The sequence below is a fragment of the Cherax quadricarinatus genome, chromosome 96, assembly GCF_038502225.1.
Source record: "Cherax quadricarinatus isolate ZL_2023a chromosome 96, ASM3850222v1, whole genome shotgun sequence".
Taxonomy (NCBI): Eukaryota; Metazoa; Arthropoda; class Malacostraca; order Decapoda; family Parastacidae; genus Cherax; species Cherax quadricarinatus.
Window position 1 is genome coordinate 615668 of NC_091387.1, and position 22719 is coordinate 638386.

The 22719-nt window shown below is 40.9% G+C and overlaps 1 long non-coding RNA gene across 2 annotated transcripts in view; it reads right to left on the reverse strand.

Moving 5' to 3' along the window:
• Positions 1–22654, reverse strand: part of LOC138855472 (uncharacterized) — a 39694-nt gene extending 17040 nt beyond the window's left edge. Inside the window, exons 1-3 of one of the 2 annotated variants that reach the window (XR_011394721.1) lie at positions 22548–22654; positions 6794–6926; positions 95–949 (exon numbers count right to left, since the gene is read on the reverse strand). This is a non-coding gene — a long non-coding RNA (uncharacterized lncRNA). Of the gene's footprint in view, positions 1–94; positions 950–6793; positions 6927–22547 lie in introns of those variants that run through there. The other variant, XR_011394720.1, reaches the window with a different exon arrangement.
• Between the last annotated feature and the right edge of the window lie 65 nt (positions 22655–22719).

Consider the following 22719-nt stretch of genomic DNA (forward strand, 5'->3'; position numbering starts at 1 on the left):
TTATAGTCAGGTTCAGAATTCAGCATTCTGAACCTGAATATTTGTGACCTGAAAAAGCTCACTGTGTGGGCGAAACGTAGTCAATAAAGGATCACATTATACTGCATATGTGTTTATATTTCCGTAACTTAATTACGTTATGTCTCAGTTACGTGATCTCTGACAGTTACCTCTCAGTTACGTGATCTCTGACAGTTACCTCTCAGTTCGTAATCTCTCTGACAGTTACCTCTCAGTTACGTAATCTCTCTGACACATCTTAGACAATGTTATCTCTCAGACGTATTAAGAAGCCACTGCTGTTCGTTTAGAGACGCTAGACTACTGTACTTAGCTCCTGATCAATATCTAACCAAGATAGGACTCTAAAAGGATAGATTCAAGGAGGAGAATTTTGGGTTTAGAGAGCAAATAGGGGAGTACTAATTTGGCAATAGAATTGTAAGTAGAAGAAACGTCCCGGTAGTATCACTGAGGCAAGAATATTAGGGCGTTTTAAAAATGGTTGAACGGGTATATGAGTAGGTGTGAGTTTGAAATGCCTAGCACTGGCAAATAGGCCAGTTGCGGTTTTCCTTCAAATTTGTTCTTGTGTACTTAGTTAGGAACTCCTATGATTTCCAGGGAAGTTTTAAGACACGTGAGTAAACACTAGGATATTTTAAACAAGTTTCGGTCCTGAGACCTTGATCAAGGTCCCAGGACCGAAACGTTTCCTAATAAATGTCCTAATATCTGCTCTCGTGTGTTTTTATAACCAGGCTGTTCGTATCATTTATTGGTATCATTTACCAATATTTATACCATAATGTCCGATTTCCAGGGACTCTTCAATTCAGTAAGTGAGGCTACCCTCCCCTACCACTGATGAATCCTGATGACCTTCCAGTCCTCAGAGCTAAAGCCTCGTTGGTTTAGCTTCTCCTCGCCGATAAAACCAAGTACTGATCTGTAAGAGTGGTGTAATACTGGTGATCAATAAGAGCGTTATTGAAGTTAGGCTTGTTTAAAATACAAACATTTCGACAGGGACAGTAGTGGAAACACAAACACATATGCAGTTTAATGTGATCCTTTATTGACAACGTTTCACCCACACAATGGCCTTTTTCAAGTCACAAACAGATCTACCTGGGGTGGAAGGTACGGGAGTATTTATAGTCAGGTTCAGAATGTTGAGGTCAGGTGGAGAATGTTGAAGTCAGGTTCAGAATGTTGAGGTCAGGTGGAGAATGCTGCATCTGATCTACCGGGTGGGGTTATATAGTCTAAAATCTTGATCTGATGATCTACCCCACCCGATAGATCATCAGATGCAGCATTCTCCACCTGACCTCAACATTCTGAACCTGACTATAAATACTCACGTACCTTTCACCCCAGGTAGATCTATTTATGACTTGAAAAAGCCCAATGTGTGGGCGAAACGTTGTCAATAAAGGATCACATTAAACTGCATATGTGTTTGTGTTTCCATTGTGTCGGTATTTTATACCATTTATTTTCATCAGGCACAGTAGTGCGAGACAGCCTAGCAAGTCTGTGCTGGAACAATGTTTCGAACAGATGAGAGAAACGTTGAGTCAAACAAGACTGCTACGTATACTCGACAATGCTTAATTAAATGTTAATGGAGTTTAAAGCCTATCTATTTTACGAGGGTTATTAATGATTAATGGGGTATAAAGTCTACTAAACGGGGGTCATTAAGGCTGCATGTCACCGGTTAACCTCCAGTCAACAAGATTAAAGTCAACTCTCATGGTATATACACTGGTATATATACCTCTCACTGTACATTTCTTGTGATGTAAACCAAGATATATAACAACGTACTATACAAATGTACTATTAACATACAAGATTAGCAGTGTACATAATTTCAAAGCGTATTTTATTTTAGTGCCAAAAGTACGTTAAATTAATTAATATAATGTTATATGCGTATATAATTTAGGTAAAAACATATTTTAAATTAACTGCGTAGTGATAAATATATATATATATATATATATATATATATATATATATATATATATATATATATATATATATATATATATATATATATATATATATATATATATATATATATTAACAGACACATTTTTGTAAATCATAGATTATTTTTATAACTCAGAAAATGGTAACAACACGGCTGCAAACAGTCGAGTGAGTTTTACGACTCACCATAGGCTCAAACCCCACCCGTTCCGTGGTTTGATTATATTTCAAAATCTTAAGTTATATATTTGTTTGGTATACTCGTCATAAGTATGGTGGTCCACCTCCGGGTGAAGGTATGAGGACCCTTAGCCTCGGGGAAGTCAATAAGGCCGCAGAGAAAAATATTAATATTTCTCCACGAGACTTAATATTGTATTACATAAGAACATAAGAAAGGAGGAGCACTGCAGCAGGCCTGTTGGCCCATGCTAGGCAGGTCCTTTGCAAAGTAAAAGGACACAAGTGCAACTAATGTGACATTTATTGTGGCAACGTTTCGCTCTCCAGGAGCTTTATCAAGCCATTACAAACAATACATGGACACAGAGGGTATATAAAGGCTCAGAGTGAGGTGAATACTAGTGAGGTACCATTTCGATGTTCACTAGTGGTAGTAGTAGTAGTAGTAGTGGTAGTGACAAAAGTAATGCAATGTGGTAGAGCAATTAATTTGTACATGAGTAAAAGGATATAAAAGCTACTACTTGGGTAACATAAAAATAGGTTGGACAAATATAAACTGGAATGAGGCGGCTTGTTTCAGTGTTCACTCTCTGTGCTTTGTGTAGTATAACAGGAGAGACTATGTGATGGCAGGGTTTACTGTTTTCAGGAGGATTCTTGCTAAGACTTCGGAGATGGTGAAGCTGCCGTTGTTTTGTTTAATTGTATTTGAAACAGCGATCAGTGCTGATTCAAGGCACTTGCGTGTGCGGAAATTAGTTTCTTTTATCACTAATTGGGCGTCTCTAGTGAACATCGAAATGGTACCTCACTAGTATTCACCTCACTCTGAGCCTTTATATACCCTCTGTGTCCATGTATTGTTTGTAATGGCTTGATAAAGCTCCTGGAGAGCGAAACGTTGCCACAATAAATGTCACATTAGTTGCACTTGTGTCCTTTTACTTTACATATTGTCGGTAATTCTACCAACTTTATTACAGGTCCTTTGCAATTCACCGCTCACACTCTTATCTTTTATAGAAATAAAGATCACTATGAAGGGTATTAGTCTGGCGAAGAGTAAGTTTGAGGTCTAAGGAACACAAGGTGTTGTTATTATTATTAAAATCAAGGGGGAAGCGCTAAACCCGGAGGATTACACAGCGCCTGGGGGGGATGTGGAAGGCATTCAGGCTTAATTCGGGGGACTGGAGCACAGATCCAATTCCCTAAATCAAGAGCCCCTCACCAACATCAAGGAACCTTCCTTGAGGGGAGAAGGTGTTGTTAAGATTAGGGAGTTAGGTAAGACACATATGCAACAGTTAGGTATCTTTATTTTGAAACGTTTCGCCTACACAGTAGGCTTCTTCAGTCGAGTACAGAAAAGTTGATAGAAGCAGAATCAACTTTTCTGTACTCGACTGAAGAAGCCTACTGTGTAGGCGAAACGTTTCAAAATAAAGATACCTAACTGTTGCATATGTGTCTTACCTAACAACCTGTCGGTATTTTATACCATTTTAATGTTCAAGATTAGGGAGACTGAAATACTGGGAAGGCAAAGAACAGATTTCACAGGAGTAGAGAGTTGGGGAGAAAGGAAAGAACAGGAATAAGCTGGACAAATTGTATGCTATGCAGCTGTAAAATAAATCTGTTTACAAAACAAAGAATGTATAATTTTATTTAGACCGTTAATAGATTAAACACCGTGGGTAATAAAAAGAGAACTTAACAGGTTTATATACACCGGAAAGTGTAAGGAGAGGAGGAGTTTGAGGTAATCAGTCCCTCAGCCTGGAGTCGATGGTTCAGTCCATCAGTCTTGTAGAATGTACAGCAAAGGGCCCTCAGGCTGAGGGAATGATTGTTAAATTAGACATGTGCAACTCTTGGGTATCTTTACTGAGGAAACGTTTCGCCACACAGTGGCTTCACCAGTCCATACAAAGGATAAACTTGAAGAACAGGAGGAGAATGAGGTAATCAGTCCCTCAACCTTGAGTCGATGTGGTCAGTCCATCAATCTTGAACAGAATACGGCATATGAGCGGAGAAGTAGCTTATAAACCGTAGCAGCGGTAGGTGGTGTTACCCAAGAGTTGCACCTGTGTCTAATTTAACATGTCGGTTCTTTGAACCATTCAACTACAATCCTGTCAGACACTGCAACTTCTTGGGATCTTAATACTTGGGAATTCTTCGCTTGCCTAACCCTTGGGCACGACCTACTTCCACATTGGTCAAACGTAACACCACCTACCACTGCTGCACCTCTCCTGCCATACGGTTTATAAGCTACTTCTCCGCTCATATGCCGTATTCTATTCAAGATTGATGGACTGAACACATCGACTCAAGGTTGAGGGACTGATTACCTCATTCTCCTCATGTTCTTCAAGTTTCTCCTTTGTATGGACTGATGAAGCCACTGTGTGGCGAAACGTTTCCTCAATAAAGATACCCAAGAGTTGCACACGTGTCTAATTTAACAACGTGTCGGTTCTCTGAACCATTCATCTACAAACGAGGGAATGATTACCTCAAACTCCTCCTCTCCTTACACCTATCTACTTTGTATTGGACACCGGAAAGTATATACTACCACACTGTATACCATGATGTATAACACTAAGAGGTATTTATCCAAAATAAGTAATGGACAATTCTCAACGACTAAATACAAAAATGAATGGAGACATTGTACTTGCTATATTTATGGACCACGGTTCGAGTCCCCGTTCATTCTTCAAACCTCACAGTGGGCAAGAATTATGTTAAGGCCTTACTGAATATCGGGGGTTCAATCCCCGGAAGGGTGAAAACATTAAGTTAAATGGCATTGACTTAAATGGTGGCTAAAGTTCCCGCTTCACACACGGAGGGCCCGGGTTCGATTCCCGGCGGGTGGAAACATTTCGACACGTTTCCTTACACTACTGTCCTGTTCACCTAGCAGCAAATAGGTACCTGGGTGTTAGTCGACTGGTGTGGGTGGCATCCTGGGGGACAAGACTGAGGACCACAATGGAAATAAGTTAGACAGTCCTCGATGACGCACTGACTTTCTTGGGTTATCCTGGGTGGCTAACCCTCCGGGGTTAAAAATCCGAACGAAATCTTATCTTATCTTATCTCTTATACACAGTAGTATTAGAAAAGTTACTCATCGTATATAGTTTTCTATGATACCACTGATAGCTTCATAGAAACCCGCCCCTCACTGGCTCTTGATCCAAGGAATCGACTTATCTTCCTCTTCCTTGGATTGAACCTGAATGCCTATCATTCCCAAAACTCCTACGGGTCTACCGCTTCCCCTGATCAAAATAAAAATAATTATTTTATACATGTAAACAGGGACCCCAATGAAATGTCACTCACTTTTTCGTTTTATCTCAGGTTATTTACACTATGTATGATAATTGTAATTATGTGCACCTGTACCTAAATAAACATACGTACGTATTATTATAATTATTCTAACAAAATCCACTCAAAAACATCAAGGAACTTCCCTTTAGTATAATAAAAACATGTCTCTTATTTTTTGAGAAGAGACCCTTTAAGAGGGCGTCTTGATCCCCGTCAGGAGCACTTGTCCTGTTTCCTGACGAACCTTACCTAACCTGACGAACCTTACCTAACCTGACGAACCTTACCTAACCTGACGAACCTTACCTAACCTGACGAACCTTACCTAACCTGACGAACCTTACCTAACCTGACGAACCTTACCTAACCTGACGAACCTTGCCTAACCTGACGAACCTTACCTAACCTGACGAACCTTACCTAACCTGACGAACCTTGCCTAACCTGACGAACCTTACCTAACCTGCCAGTGAAAAGCTCTTTATCTAAGAAAGTAGAGCTATCCTCCCTTACCTTGGATTAAACTAGTTTGCCTCCCGTCACCCACTGGGTAATTATACAGAATGGAACGAAATATCGTCGAAATTTTAATCTCTAAATTGCAACTTAACTGTGAATTGTTCCAGCATCAGTATTCTGACTTATTCTTGAGGACAAGGGAAGGAAGCAAGAGGTCAGGTCAGGGCACTGGGGAGCGAGGAGAGTGCCAAGGTCGGGTCAGCTCAGTATTAGAGATAAGTTTTTGTTCGGATTTTTAACCCAGAGGGTTAGCCACCAGATACCCCAAGAAAGGCATCGAGGACTCTGTCTTATTTCCATTATGGTCCTTCAGTCTTGTCCCCAGGATGCAACCCACACCAGTCGGCTAACACCCAGGTACGTACTTACTTGTTAGGTGAACGAGGACATGCGGATATGCTAAGTGAACGGGTCCTCTCAAGGCTAAGGACAAAACCCCTAAAAATTACCTCTGTACTTCTTCCACCGTCACCAATATTTAATCATCTCTGTATTCGACTGAAGAAGCCTATTGTACAGGCGAAACATTTAGACAAATAGATACCCAAGTGTGACACGTGTGTCCTCCTCATAGCCTGGAAACTGGAGTTAGAAAATCATACTCGAGGTTGTGTATAGTAAATTCAACAAAACGGCGCTTATGAAAAACTAGGATACACGAAACTAGTCCAGTTCACTGGTTGGCTATGACACGTATTTTTTTGTTAGATTCAAAATGCCTTACCTGATTTGAGTAGAGTTTCTCTCTCCTGATAACTACACCAGCTGTGACGAGGAGTGATTTGTGTGTTGGTTCACAGTATCTGTTGTCACTACAGCTGTTTGTGGGAATCAACGCCCTAGTGTTCCTCTTGTCTCTGTTGAATGGAAGTATTGTGTTACTGATGGTGTTTGGATATTGCCCAGTTTTTTGGTTAATCGTAGGAATTGGGTTAATGCTTCACCTAAATTGTGGGAAGATCTCACTTCCCAAAAATGTTGTAAAAAGCGGTTTCTAACGTGACAAGAAATTACTGTTGTCATCAAATATAATTATTACATTTATGGAAGAGAGATAAACCAGTATGGGCCATACAGGGCCTGGGGGAATGGAATGTATTAAGGTTCAATCCAAGGAAGGGGAATACAGGTCCAATTCCTTGGATCAAGAACCTCTCAGCGGAATCAAGGTTGCACCTTGATATATTAGACACATGTGCAACTCTTGGGTATCTTTATTAAGGAAACGTTTCGCCACACAGTGGCTTCATCAGTCCATACAAAGGAGAATCTTGAAGAACAGGAGTAGAATGAGGTAATCAGTCCCTCAACCTTGAGTCGATGTGGTCAGTCCATCAATCTTGAATATTGAAGATTGACGGACTGACCACATAGACTCAAGGTTGAGGACTGTTTACCTCATTCTACTCCTGTTCTTCAAGATTCTCCTTTGTATGGACTGATGAAGCCATTGTGTGGCGAAACGTTTCCTTAACAAAGATACCCAAGAGTTGCACATGTGTCTAATTTATCAACGTGTCGGTTCTGTGAACCATTCATCTACAAGGTTGCACCTTGGTCGCCTTCCCTAGGATACGACCCACAAAATCCTACTGTGTGGGATCCTCGGGTCGCCTCCCCTAGGATACGACCCACAAAATCCTACTGTGTGGGATCCTCGGGTCGCCTCCCCTAGGATACGACCCACAAAATCCTACTGTGTGGGATCCTCGGGTCGCCTCCCTAGGATACGACCCACAAAATCCTACTAACTGCTGGGTATCTATTTGATACTAAATAAAGATGCAGGAGCTAATATAAAACTTGCCCAGAGTATCAACCCCTCACATGATTGAACCCGGATCTTTTCGATTGTAAGCTGAGAGCTATATCGTTAGGCTACGAGGTACCTCAGAACATCTGCTCCGTGGGTAATAAAGACAGGTGCAACTTTTGTGACAACGTTACGTTCAGTGTAGTGTTCAGTCTTGTAATAAAGTTCCACAATGGTGGAAGCGCATTTTGAGAGTTGTAGCTGCAGTAAACTTGCGATAAACCCGGAGGATTATACAGCGCCTGGGGGGGATGTGGAAGGCATTCAGGCTTAATTCGGGGAACTGGAACACAGATCCAATTCCCTAAATCAAGAGCCCCTCACCAACATCAAGGAACCTTCCTTGAGGGGTTGCTCCCATGAGGTTGATACACTTAAGTACTAAACTCTTGCATATTTAACAATATTCTCATGGCCCTACTGGTTTCACAGCTCAGGCTTATACTATTGAAGTCTCCCAGCTCAGGCTGACACTACTCAAGTCTCCCAGCTGACACATTTCAACACAGCCCCATCCTGCGTGATGAAATGTTATATTAAGAACATAAGAATGTAGGAACACTGCAGAAGGCCTACTGGCCCATACGAGGCAGGTCCTTATCAAAACGACATCTACCTAAAGCTACTCAAGAACTCCCGCACCCGCACCCGTGGATAACAAAGTTAGTTACTTCCCGGACTCGAGTCCTGGAGATGGGAAGTACAGTGCCTGCACTCTGAAGGAGGGGTGTTAATGTTGCAGTTTAAAAACTGTAGTGTAAAGCACCCTTCTGGCAAGACAATGATGGAGTGAAGACACTAATAATATTCCGGTAATTAATTTTTATAGTGGATCAGAAGAAGATAAATTATGTAACATCACAGTCACTAGTGAAATGGTTGTGAAGCAGATAGACCGACTGAAGCAAAATAAGTCACCGGGTCCTGATGAGGTTTTTTCAAGGGTTCTTAAGGAATGCAAAATGGAAGTCTGTGAACCATTAACTAATATTTTTAATTTATCTCTTCAAACAGGTGTAGTGTCTGATATGTGGAAGATGGCGAATGTAATTCCTATTTTTAAAACAGGGGACAAGTCGTTACCATCAAATTACCGCCCAATAAGCCTGACCTCAATTGTAGGCAAATTACTAGAGTCAATTATAGCTGAGATTATAAGAAGCCATCTCGATAAGCATAGCCTGATTAATGATACTCAGCATGGATTCACAAGAGGCCGGTCTTGTCTAACTAATTTATTAACTTTCTTCAGTAAAGCTTTTGAGGCTGTTGACCATGATAAAGAATTTGATATTATTTACTTAGATTTTAGTAAGGCATTTGATAGAGTTCCGCACCAAAGACTGTTGAAGAAAGTAGCAGCTCATGGCATTGGGGGAAGGGTGCTCTCGTGGATCGAGTCATGGCTCACAGACAGGAAGCAGAGAGTGTCCATAAATGGGGTTAAATCCGAGTGGGGATCAGTTACAAGTGGCGTTCCACAGGGATCAGTCTTGGGCCCGTTGTTGTTTATAATATATATCAATGATCTTGATGAAGGAATTACTAGTGATATGAGCAAATTCGCTGATGACACGAAGATAGGTAGGATAATTGATTCAAACGTAGATGTTAGGGAACTTCAGGAGGATTTAGACAAACTTTACTCTTGGTCAGAAAAGTGGCAGATGCAGTTCAATGTAGATAAATGCAAGGTTCTGAAGCTCGGGAGTGTCCATAACCCTAGCACTTATAAGTTAAATAATGTAGAACTTAGCCATACAGATTGCGAAAAGGACTTGGGGGTTATGGTAAGCAGCAACCTTAAACCAAGACAGCAATGCCTAAGCGTACGTAATAAGGCAAATAGATTACTGGGATTTATATCAAGAAGTGTAAGCAACAGAAGTCCAGAGGTCATACTGCAGCTTTATACATCATTAGTAAGGCCTCACCTAGATTATGCAGCTCAATTCTGGTCTCCATATTACAGAATGGACATAAATTCGTTAGAAAACATTCAGCGTAGGATGACTAAATTAATACATAGCATTAGAAATCTTCCTTATGAAGAAAGATTGAAGACTCTTAAGTTACATTCACTTGTTAGACGAAGAATGAGGGGAGACCTGATCGAAGTGTATAAGTGGAAGATAGGTATTAATAAAGGGGATATTAACAAGGTCTTGAGGATATCTCTCCAAGAGAGAACCCGCAGTAATGGATTTAAATTAGATAAGTTTAGATTTAGAAAGGACATAGGAAAGTATTGGTTTGGAAATAGGGTAGTTGATGAGTGGAACAGTCTACCTAGTTGGGTTATTGAGGCTAGGACTTTGGGTAGTTTCAAATTTAGGTTGGATAAGTACATGAGTGGGAGTGGTTGGATTTGAGTGGGACTTGCACATCTGAGCTTGTTTCTTGGGTGGCATTGAAAATTGGGTTGGGCAAATGTTTTGTTAGTGGGATGAATTGTAAAGGACCTGCCTAGTATGGGCCAACAGGCCTGCTGCAGTGTTCCTCCTTTCTTATGTTCTTATAAGTACATGAGCGGGAGGGGTTGGATTTGAGTGGGACTTGCACATCGGAGCTTGTTTCTTGGGTGGCATTGAAAATTGGGTTGGTCAAATGTTTGTTAGTGGGATAAATTGTAAAGGACCTGCCTAGTATGGGCCAACAGGCTTGCTGCAGTGTTCCTCTTTTCTTATGTTCTTATGTTCTTATAAGAACATAAGAATGGAGGAACACTGCAGAAGGCCTACTGGCCCATACAAGGCAGGTCCTGATCAAAACGACCTCTACCCAAGAATTAACTCCCGTACCCAATGACACTAATCAAAGTAAAAGGAGTAATAAAGTTGGTAGAATTACCGACAATATGTAAAGTAAAAGGACACAAGTGCAACTAATGTGACATTTATTGTGGCAACGTTTCGCTCTCCAGGAGCTTTATCGAGCCTGGAGCTCCTGGAGAGCGAAACGTTGCCACGATAAATGTCACATTAGTTGCACGTGTGTCCTTTTACTTTACACAAAGTAAAAGGACACAAGTGCAACTAATGTGACATTTTATTGTGGCAACGTTTCGCTCTCCAGGAGCTTTGTCAAGCCGATGGTGAAAGTTTTTCTTTTTTCGGGCCACCCTGCCTTGGTGGGAATCGGCCAGTGTGTTTGAACCTACCAGGGGTAATAATTTGCTAGACCTAGTCTTGTCAAATAAGGAAACACTAGTGAATAATCTGGAGATCACTGAAGAGCTTGGCGCAAGTGATCACAAATCCATCACCTTTAGCATTAATTGGGAATGCAAGAATAATGATAATACAGTAAAAATCCCCGATTTTCGTTCTGCCGATTATAATGGACTTAGGGAACATCTGTCTAATCTTGATTGGGGTTATCTAGCTAATGATTTTATTGACGATAATCATACTTATGAATATGAAGGGATCTGCTTTTATGATTGTTTTCTTAATAATGTACACAGTGCCCAGAGTATATACATTCCCCAGAGAGAAATTAGGTCTAATAATAACGATCCCAAATGGGTTAACGGGAGGTTAAAGCATCTATTAGGGGAGAAAAGGGGAATTTATAGGCGCATCAGAAGAGGAGAGGTTAACCTTACTGACCAATATGTTCAGCTTAAAAGAGAAGTAAAAAAGGCGATTAGAAAGGCTAAACGTGACTATGAAATTAGAGTCGCTAATGAATCAAAGACTAATCCAAAGGGGTTCTTTCAAGTGTATAGGACGAAGGTGAAGGAAAAAGTAGGACCTCTGAAATCTGGGAATGGACAGCTGACGGATAATGAACTGGAAATGTGTTCCTTATTTAATGACTATTTTTTGTCAGTTTTTACACAGGAAGATGTAAATGAGATTCCAGTAATTAACAATTATTTAGTTCCTGATGAATTTAAGTTAACTAATATTACTGTCACGAGGGACATGGTTACTAAACAGATAGACAAACTGAAACAAAATAAGTCCCCGGGACCCGATGAGTTGTTTTCAAGGGTACTTAAGGAATGCAAGATGGAGCTTAGTCAGCCTTTAACGAGTGTATTCAATGCGTCCATCCTTACCAGTGTTGTGCCAGAGATGTGGAAGATGGCTAATGTGGTTCCTATATTCAAATCAGGGGATAAGTCCACTCCTTCAAATTACCGTCCAATAAGCCTGACATCTATAGTGGGCAAGTTATTAGAATCAATTATAGCTGACATTATCAGAAGTCACCTTGAAGAGCATAACTTGATAAATGAATCTCAGCATGGATTCACGAGAGGTCGTTCCTGCCTGACAAACTTACTGACGTTCTTCAATAGAACATTTGAGGCAGTTGACAGTGATAAGGAATATGATATTGTTTATTTGGATTTTAGTAAAGCCTTCGACAGAGTACCTCACAAGAGACTCTTAAGAAAAGTGGCAGCTGTGAAGACCTGTTTGTGTGCTCTTGAGTGGTGACCTGTACTTTGAGTGCTGACCTGTACTTAACTCTGTGAAGAAGTGTCTTGTTTGCTCCCGTGGACTGAACCAAGATGCCCTCCATCGAGCAACTTTACCAGCAAGTTAAGGAAGAATTGAAGGCAGCGAAGATGGAGATACGGCGATTGACCGAGGAAAACAAGAGGATTCGTAGTAGTCCTCCTGTTTCGAGTCCTCAGGTCAAGAAGGGATCGTGGTCAGTGGCTGGACAGCAGGGGACGACGAAGTTGACGATCAAGAAGACGAATGGAAAGCCAGAAACGATGAAGAAGAAAGAGACTGCTGTGGAAACTCCCGTGGAAACCTCCAACGCATTCTCGGTGCTTCCCGACGAATGTGAGTCTACTACTGGGATCGTCACGACGAACGACAAGGAAGGTAAGAATATTGTTGTTGTTGGGGATAGCCAGGTTAGATACATGGATAGGGCATTCTGCTTGAAGGACAGGAGTAGGAGACAAAGGGTATGCTTTCCTGGGGCTGGGATGGAGGACATTGTTAGCCGGCTTGACAACATCATGAACGGTAATGGGATCAATCCTATTATTTGCCTCAGTGCTGGAGGCAATGATGTAGGCAAGCGTAGAAGTGAGGATTTAGTTAGAAAGTTCAGGACAGCTATAGACATGATTAGGAAGAAGGGGGGGCGCCCTGTTATATGTGGCATTTTGCCAAGAAGAGGTGTTGGTAATGAATGGTTGTCCAGAGCAATTGGTGTCAATTGCTGGCTGGACAAATACTGTAAGGAAAATGCGGTGACATTCATTGACAACTGGGACCTCTTCTATGGCAGAAATGACATGTATGCCAGGGATGGGGTTCACTTATCTAGGTGTGGGGTGGGAGCACTGGCCAACGCAGTGGAGGGAGCTGTTAGGTCTTTAAACTAGGAATAGTTAGTGGTATGGGTTTCTGCGGGAAAACTGTGAAGTCTCAGGGTAGTAATATGAGTACTAGGAGAACTAGTAATAGGCAAAATGAGGTGGATATCGGAAAGCCAGTGGCACTAATTGACAAGGACAGTAATAGGTTTAGTAGAATAACAGAAAGGAGCAGGAATGATAAAGAGAAAGGAGGGTCCTTAAGTATATATTACACAAATAGTCGCAGTGCTAGGAATAAGATGGACGAGTTGAGACTAGTTGCTAGTGCAGGTAACATAGATGTATTTGCCATTACTGAGACGTGGTTTAATTCAAAAAGTCGGGACATGCCTGCAGAATGTCACATTCAGGGTTTCAAATTGTTCCAAGTAGATAGAAGTATCGGGAAGGGGGGTGGGGTGGCATTGTATGTCCGAGATCGCTTGAACTGTTGCATTAAAACGGGTATTAAGTCTGAAGTAACACATACAGAGTCTGTTTGGATAGAATTCTCAGAGGGGCATGAAAAATTAACTTTAGGTGTGATATACCGTCCCCCAAATTTAGATAGGGACCAGGGAAGACTACTATGGGAGGAAATTGTTAGGGCCACAAGGCACGATAATGTAGTAATTCTAGGAGACTTTAACTTTAGTCATATTGATTGGAATTTCTTGACTGGGAATTTAGAATCATACGACTTCTTAGAAGTAGTTCAGGATTGTTTTCTGAAGCAGTTTGTGACAGAACCTACAAGGGGTAATAACCTGCTTGACTTAGTTCTGGCAAACAATGAATCCCTTGTTAATAATTTAGAAGTTTCAGAAGAACTGGGTGCTAGCGACCACAAATCAATTACATTTAGAATTGAATGGAAGTATGATAGTAGGGATAACTCAGTAACAGTCCCAGATTTTCGCTTAGCAGATTACGATGGGCTTAGAGAACACTTATCATCTGTTGACTGGGGTAACGAAGAGAGCTATCAATATGACAGTTTTCTGAACACAATACATGCTGCTCAAAGAACATTTATCCCTTATAAAGAAATTAGATCAAATAGAAATGACCCAAAATGGATGAATAATAGGCTGAAATATCTACTAGGGCATAAGAAAGGAATTTATAGGCGTATCAAAAGAGGCGAGGGTCATCTTATGAATCAGTATATTGACACTAAGAGGGACATTAAAAAGGGGATAAGAAAAGCTAAAAGGGACTATGAAATTAAAGTTGCTAGGGATTCTAAAACTAACCCAAAAAGTTTTTTCCAGGTATATAGAACAAAAGTCAGAGATAAGATAGGTCCCCTTAAAAATAACTATGGGCATCTTACTGACAAAGAGAATGAAATGTGCTCGATTTTAAATAATTATTTTCTCTCGGTTTTTACACAGGAAGACACTAATAATATTCCGGTAATTAATTTTTATAGTGGATCAGAAGAAGATAAATTATGTAACATCACAGTCACTAGTGAAATGGTTGTGAAGCAGATAGACAGACTGAAGCAAAATAAGTCACCGGGTCCTGATGAGGTTTTTTCAAGGGTTCTAAAGGAATGCAAAATGGAAGTCTGTGAACCATTAACTAATATTTTTAATTTATCTCTTCAAACAGGTGCAGTGTCTGATATGTGGAAGATGGCTAATGTAATTCCTATTTTTAAAACAGGGGACAAGTCGTTACCGTCAAATTACCGCCCAATAAGCCTGACCTCAATTGTAGGCAAATTACTAGAGTCAATTATAGCTGAGATTATAAGAAGCCATCTCGATAAGCATAGCTTGATTAATGATACTCAGCATGGATTCACAAGAGGCCGGTCTTGTCTAACTAATTTATTAACTTTCTTCAGTAAAGCTTTTGAGGCTGTTGACCACGACAAAGAATTTGATATTATTTACTTAGATTTTAGTAAGGCATTTGACAGAGTTCCGCACCAAAGACTGTTGAAGAAAGTAGCAGCTCATGGCATTGGGGGAAGGGTGCTCTCGTGGATCGAATCATGGCTCACAGACAGGAAGCAAAGAGTGTCCATAAATGGGGTTAAATCCGAGTGGGGATCAGTAACAAGTGGCGTTCCACAGGGATCAGTCTTGGGCCCGTTGTTGTTTATAATATATATCAATGATCTTGATGAAGGAATTACTAGTGATATGAGCAAATTCGCCGATGACACGAAGATAGGTAGGATAATTGATTCAAACGTAGATGTTAGGGAACTTCAGGAGGATTTAGACAAACTCTACTCTTGGTCAGAAAAGTGGCAGATGCAGTTCAATGTAGATAAATGCAAGGTTCTGAAGCTCGGGAGTGTCCATAACCCTAGCACTTATAAGTTAAATAATGTAGAACTTAACCATACAGATTGCGAAAAGGACTTGGGGGTTATGGTAAGCAGCAACCTTAAACCAAGACAGCAATGCCTAAGCGTACGTAATAAGGCAAATAGATTACTGGGATTTATATCAAGAAGTGTAAGCAACAGAAGTCCAGAGGTCATACTGCAGCTTTATACATCATTAGTAAGGCCTCACCTAGATTATGCAGCTCAATTCTGGTCTCCATATTACAGAATGGACATAAATTCGTTAGAAAACATTCAGCGTAGGATGACTAAATTAATACATAGCATTAGAAATCTTCCTTATGAAGAAAGATTGAAGACTCTTAAGTTACATTCACTTGTTAGACGAAGAATGAGGGGAGACCTGATCGAAGTGTATAAATGGAAGATAGGTGTTAATAAAGGGGATATTAACAAGGTCTTGAGGATATCTCTCCAAGAAAGAACCCGCAGTAATGGATTTAAATTAGATAAGTTTAGATTTAGAAAGGACATAGGCAAGTATTGGTTTGGAAATAGGGTAGTTGATGAGTGGAACAGTCTACCTAGTTGGGTTATTGAGGCTAGGACTTTGGGTAGTTTCAAATTTAGGTTGGATAAGTACATGAGTGGGAGGGGTTGGATTTGAGTGGGACTTGCACATCAGAGCTTATTTCTTGGGTAGCATTGAAAATTGGGTGGGTCAAATGTTTGTTAGTGGGATGAATTGTAAAGGACCTGCCTAGTATGGGTCAACAGGCCTGCTGCAGTGTTCCTCCTTTCTTATGTTCTTATGTTCTTATGTTCTAGCATGGATTGAGGCATGGCTTACCAATAGAAAGCAGAGAGTTACCATTAATGGAGTGAAATCTGAATGGGGATTAGTCACTAGTGGCGTTCCACAAGGATCAGTTTTAGGCCCTCTCTTGTTCATAATTTACATTAATGACCTTGATGAAGGGATTACTAGTGACATGAGTAAGTTTGCTGATGATACAAAGATAGGCCGTATAATTCACTCTGAGGAGGATATCAATGAACTCCAGGACGATTTGAACAAATTAATGTCTTGGTCTGAGAAATGGCAGATGAAGTTTAATGTGGATAAGTGTAAGGTACTTGCCCTTGGTAATGAAAATAACCCTCGAAGCTATAATCTAGGTGAAGTAGAGCTTGGTCATACAGAATGTGAAAAAGACTTGGGAGTCATGGTAAGCAGAAATCTAAAGCCAAGACAGCAGTGCCTCAGTGTGCGCAACAAGGCCAACAGATTACTTGGATTTATCTCAAGTTACATTCACTTGTTAGACGAAGAATGAGGGGAGACCTGATCGAAGTGTATAAGTGGAAGATAGGTATTAATAAAGGGGATATTAACAAGGTCTTGAGGATATCTCTCCAAAAGAGAACCCGCAGTAATGGATTTAAATTAGATAAGTTTAGATTTAGAAAGGACATAGGAAAGTATTGGTTTGGAAATAGGGTAGTTGATGAGTGGAACAGTCTACCTAGTTGGGTTATTGAGGCTAGGACTTTGGGTAGTTTCAAATTTAGGTTGGATAAATACATGAGTGGGAAGGGTTGGATTTGAGAGGGACTTGCACATCAGAGCTTATTTCTTGGGTAGCATTGAAAATTGGGTTGGTCAAATGTTTGTTAGTGGGATGAATTGTAAAGGACCTGCCAAGTATGGGCCAACAGGCCTGCTGCAGTGTTCCTCCTTTCTTATGTTCTTATGTTCTTATGTTCTTATAAGTAACAGAAGTCCAAAAGTTATTTTACAGCTCTATACATCACTAGTGAGGCCTCATTTAGATTATGCTGCTCAGTTTTGGTCCCCTTACTACAGGATGGACATAGACTCATTAGAGAACATACAGAGAAGAATGACTAAAATGATTTACTGTGTAAGGAACCTCCCGTATGAAGATAGACTTAAAGCCTTAAATCTCCACTCTCTGGAGAGGCGTAGAATGAGGGGAGATATCATTGAAGTGTATAAGTGGATGACGGGCATAAACAAGGGAGACATTAATAAAGTACTGAGGGTGTCGAACCAGGTAAGAACCAGGAATAATGGATTTAAGTTGGATAAATTTAGATTTAGAAAGGACATAGGTAAGTACTGGTTTTCTAACAGAGTTGTAGATGCGTGGAACAGTCTTCCCAGTGGGGTGATAGAGGCTAGGACCTTGGGTAGCTTTAAGAAGAGACTGGACAAATATATGAGTGGGAGGGGCTGGGTTTGATTGGTGTTGGGGGGTGCGGGAGTTGTTTCTTGAGTAGCTTTAGGTAGATGTCGTTTTGATAAGGACCTGCCTCGTATGGGCCAGTAGGCCTTCTGCAGTGTTCCCACATTCTTATGTTCTTATGTTCTTATGTTAGTAAAAAAAAAATAACAAACTTAGCATTAGTTCCTAGTGTAACCATCCTATCAACTAGAGAATCAGCTCACTGCGGATGTATTCACTTTCATGAAATAGAAAACAAAATGATCAATTACCGTGAGTGCTGCCAAAATGGCGACCAACTCAATAAAAACCATTGTTTTTTTGGGACTAAGCTGAAACAATATAAATCACCCACAGTAACTACAAGAAAAACTCACTCCATTACATTTTCTTCTATCTCTTAACCAAAAATATCTTCCGTTGCTAAACTGACGTTGAATGTTAGTCTTGGCTAATACAAGGCCTTGCTTTCATACTGGTACAGGCTCGTGGTCCAAGGACTTGGAGGCATCCTCTCCTTGGATTTAACATAAGAACATAAGAATGTAGGAACACTGCAGAAGGCCTACTGGCCCATACGAGGCAGGTCCTTATCAAAACGACATCTACCTACTCAAGAAACAACTCCCGCACCCCCCAACACCAATCAAACCCAGCCCCTCCCGCTCATATATTTGTCCAGTCTCTTCTTAAAGCTACCCAAGGTCCTAGCCTCTATCACCCCACTGGGAAGACTGTTCCACGCATCTACAACTCTGATAAATTAGACACATGTGCAACTCTTGGGTATCTTTATTGAGGAAACGTTTCGCCACACAGTGGCTTCATCAGTCCATACAAAGGAGAATCTTGAAGAACAGGAGGAGAATGAGGTAATCAGTCCCTCAACCTTGAGTCGATGTGGTCAGTCCATCAATCTTGAATAGAATACGGCATACGTGCTGAGAAGGAGCTTATAAACCGTTGGCAGGAGAGGTGCAGCAGTCATAGGTCGTGTAACATTTGTTCAATGTTGAAGTAGGTCGTGCCCAAGAATTAGGCAAGCGAAGAATTCCCAAGTATTAAGATCCCAAGAAGTTGCAGTGTCTGACAGGTTTGTAGATGAATGGTTCAGAGAACCGACATGTTGATAAATTAGACACATGTGCAACTCTTGGGTATCTTTATTGAGGAAACGTTTCGCCACACAGTGGCTTCATCAGTCCATACAAAGGAGAATCTTGAAGAACAGGAGGAGAATGAGGTAATCAGTCCCTCAACCTTGAGTCGATGTGGTCAGTCCATCAATCTTGAATAGAATACGGCATACGTGCTGAGAAGGAGCTTATAAACCGTTGGCAGGAGAGGTGCAGCAGTCATAGGTCGTGTAACATTTGTTCAATGTTGAAGTAGGTCGTGCCCAAGAATTAGGCAAGCGAAGAATTCCCAAGTATTAAGATCCCAAGAAGTCGCAGTGTCTGACCGGTTTGTAGATGAATGGTTCAGAGAACCGACATGTTGATAAATTAGACACATGTGCAACTCTTGGGTATCTTTATTGAGGAAACGTTTCGCCACACAGTGGCTTCATCAGTCCATACAAAGGAGAATCTTGAAGAACAGGAGGAGAATGAGGTAATCAGTCCCTCAACCTTGAGTCGATGTGGTCAGTCCATCAATCTTGAATAGAATACGGCATACGTGCTGAGAAGGAGCTTATAAACCGTTGGCAGGAGAGGTGCAGCAGTCATAGGTCGTGTAACATTTGTTCAATGTTGAAGTAGGTCCTGCCCAAGAATGTTACACGACCTATGACTGCTGCACCTCTCCTGCCAACGGTTTATAAGCTCCTTCTCAGCACGTATGCCGTATTCTATTCAAGATTGATGGACTGACCACATCGACTCAAGGTTGAGGGACTGATTACCTCATTCTCCTCCTGTTCTTCAAGATTCTCCTTTGTATGGACTGATGAAGCCACTGTGTGGCGAAACGTTTCCTCAATAAAGATACCCAAGAGTTGCACATGTGTCTAATTTATCAACATGTCGGTTCTCTGAACCATTCATCTACAAACCTGTCAGACACTGCAATTTCTTGGGATCTTAATACTTGGGAATTCTTCGCTTGCCTAATTCTTGGGCACGACCTACTTCAACATTGAACAAATGTTACACGACCTATGACTGCTGCACCTCTCCTGCCAACGGTTTATAAGCTCCTTCTCAGCACGTATGCCGTATTCTATTCAAGATTGATGGACTGACCACATCGACTCAAGGTTGAGGGACTGATTACCTCATTCTCCTCCTGTTCTTCAAGATTCTCCTTTGTATGGACTGATGAAGCCACTGTGTGGCGAAACGTTTCCTCAATAAAGATACCCAAGAGTTGCACATGTGTCTAATTTATCAACATGTCGGTTCTCTGAACCATTCATCTACAAATCTACAACTCTGTTAGAAAACCAGTACTTACCTATGTCCTTTCTAAATCTAAATTTATCCAACTTAAATCCATTATTCCTGGTTCTTACCTGGTTCGACACCCTCAGTACTTTATTAATGTCTCCCTTGTTTATGCCCGTCATCCACTTATACACTTCAATGATATCTCCCCTCATTCTACGCCTCTCCAGAGAGTGGAGATTTAAGGCTTTAAGTCTATCTTCATACGGGAGGTTCCTTACACAGTAAATCATTTTAGTCATTCTTCTCTGTATGTTCTCTAATGAGTCTATGTCCATCCTGTAGTAAGGGGACCAAAACTGAGCAGCATAATCTAAATGAGGCCTCACTAGTGATGTATAGAGCTGTAAAATAACTTTTGGACTTCTGTTACTTATACTTCTTGAGATAAATCCAAGTAATCTGTTGGCCTTGTTGCGCACACTGAGGCACTGCTGTCTTGGCTTTAGATTTCTGCTTACCATGACTCCCAAGTCTTTTTCACATTCTGTATGACCAAGCCCCACTTCACCTAGATTATAGCTTCGAGGGTTATTTTCATTACCAAGGGCAAGTACCTTACACTTATCCACATTAAACTTCATCTGCCATTTCTCAGACCAAGACATTAATTTGTTCAAATCGTCCTGGAGTTCATTGATATCCTCCTCAGAGTGAATTATACGGCCTATCTTTGTATCATCAGCAAACTTACTCATGTCACTAGTAATCCCTTCATCAAGGTCATTAATGTAAATTATGAACAAGAGAGGGCCTAAAACTGATCCTTGTGGAACGCCACTAGTGACTAATCCCCATTCAGATTTCACTCCATTAATGGTAACTCTCTGCTTTCTATTGGTAAGCCATGCCTCAATCCATGCTAGAACTTTACCTCCTATACCATGAGCTGCCACTTTTCTTAAGAGTCTCTTTTGAGGTACTCTGTCGAAGGCTTTACTAAAATCCAAATAAACAATATCATATTCCTTATCACTGTCAACTGCCTCAAATGTTCTATTGAAGAACGTCAGTAAGTTTGTCAGGCAGGAACGACCTCTCGTGAATCCATGCTGAGATTCATTTATCAAGTTATGCTCTTCAAGGTGACTTCTGATAATGTCAGCTATAATTGATTCTAATAACTTGCCCACTATAGATGTCAGGCTTATTGGACGGTGATTATCTCCTTCGTCCTGAACACTGTATAGCCCATACAGGTTTAGCGTATCCTCGTGATATAATATAATTGTGCCTTACACAAGTAATATAGTGCTTGACAAAGGTAATATAGTGTCTGACAATATAGTGTCTGACAATATGGTGTCTGACACAACATGGTGTCTGACACAATATAGTGACTGACAATATGGTGTCTGACACAATATGGTGTCTGACACAATAGTGTCTGACAATATATTGTCTGACACAATAGTGTCTGACACAATATAGTGTCTGACAATATAGTGTCTGACAATATGGTGTCTGACACAACATGGTGTCTGACACAACATGGTGTCTGACACAACATGGTGTCTGACACAACATGGTGTCTGACACAACATGGTGTCTGACACAATATAGTGTCTGACACAATATAGTGTCTGACACAATGTGGTGTCTGACACAATAGTGTCTGACATAATATAGTGTCTGACACAATATAGTGTCTGACACTATATTGTATCAATAAGGTGCCCGACAATAGTAATATGATGCCTGACACAGTATAATGCCTGACACTAGTAATATAGTAGCTGACACAATATGATGCCTGACACTAGTAATATAGTAGCTGACACAATATGATGCCTGACACTAGCAATATAGTGGCTGACACAGTATGATATCTGACACTAGCAACATAGTGGCTGACACAGTATGATGCCTGACACTAGCAATATAGTGGCTGACACAGTATGATACCCGACACTAGCAACATAGTGGCTGACACAGTATGATATCTGACACTAGCAACATAGTAGCTGACACAATATGATGCCTGACACTAGCAATATAGTGGCTGACACAGTATGATGCCTGACACTAGCAACATAGTGGCTGATACAGTATGATGCCTGACACTAGCAACATAGTGGCTGACACAGTATGATGCCTGACACTAGCAACATAGTGGCTGACACAGTATGATATCTGACACTAGCAACATAGTGGCTGACACAGTATGATGCCTGACACTAGCAACATAGTGGCTGACACAGTATGATACCTGACACTAGCAACATAGTGGCTGACACAGTATGATATCTGACACTAGCAACATAGTGGCTGACACAGTATGATGCCTGACACTAGCAACATAGTGGCTGACACAGTATGATACCTGACACTAGCAACATAGTGGCTGACACAGTATGATGCCTGACACTAGCTGACACCTGCATCACGGCTCAGAGAACAACACACACGTCTCTCCTCCTCACAAGTTACAGCCCAACTAAAAGAAATGTTTGTAAACAACCCCTTAAGAGGGATCAGCTGATTGCTCTACTCTC